The 825-nt window shown below is 56.5% G+C and overlaps 1 protein-coding gene across 1 annotated transcript in view; it reads right to left on the bottom strand.

Annotated features, from left to right (window-relative positions):
- The window catches only part of TBC1D8 (TBC1 domain family member 8), a 78,978-nt gene that overhangs the window by 46,002 nt on the left and 32,151 nt on the right, over positions 1–825 (bottom strand). The gene's annotated exons all lie outside the window — the stretch shown is intronic.

Consider the following 825-nt stretch of genomic DNA (forward strand, 5'->3'; position numbering starts at 1 on the left):
ACCAACACCGCCCCCCCCCCCACGCCCCACTGCCTGCTGCTTGTGAAAGCTCATTCAACAGGGAAACTGAGGTGCAAGCAGATAAGGCACCAGGCACTGGGCAGGACCGGCACATAATCACAGACGGGGTTCCAGTGACCCGGGGGCCAGGGAAGGTCCCTGGAGGCGATTAAGTCAGAACTGAGTCTTGAAGGATGAGCAGGAGTTTCCACACAGACACGAGAGCGGGAAGCAGGTCAGAACACACCACAGGCGGGGGGTGGAGGGGCTGTGCAAACAGGGGCACGGACTGGGGCCTTTGCTCTGCAGGGCGGTTGGGGCTTTTGTTTGGGGGTATTTTAACATCACTCGCTGGCCACACACAATTATCTACTTAAACATTAGCTGCTCTGTGTGGTTGAACATTTAATTAACTCACCCCAGCGCTTTGGCAGGGCCGGCCCACATGAATTCTCAGGCCTCACATGGCCCCTCGGCTGGACCCCAGCCCTGGACCAGAGCATTAGCACGGAGGCCGCAGTGCAGGGCGCCCTCCCGCCCTCGGGTTCAATTTGAAGCATAAACCAAACGCAGGAATAAAAGGAAGCATTTGTGGGTGCAGTTATGTATACACACAGCATCATACCACCTGCACAGCACATGGAGCAATATTTGGCTCCAAAAGAAGTTTCAATGAGAATAACTCTTTAAAATTCAATATACAACTGACGTTTGTGGCGCCGTGGGCTCCAGGCCCTGGAGGAGACATGAGCAGAGCCGCTCCTGAACCCGCAGCCGGGGCAGAGCCCGCCCGACCTGCCGACCTCAGGGCCGAGCTTCTGAATG

The sequence above is a fragment of the Myotis davidii genome, unplaced genomic scaffold (assembly GCF_000327345.1).
Source record: "Myotis davidii unplaced genomic scaffold, ASM32734v1 scaffold1569, whole genome shotgun sequence".
Taxonomy (NCBI): Eukaryota; Metazoa; Chordata; class Mammalia; order Chiroptera; family Vespertilionidae; genus Myotis; species Myotis davidii.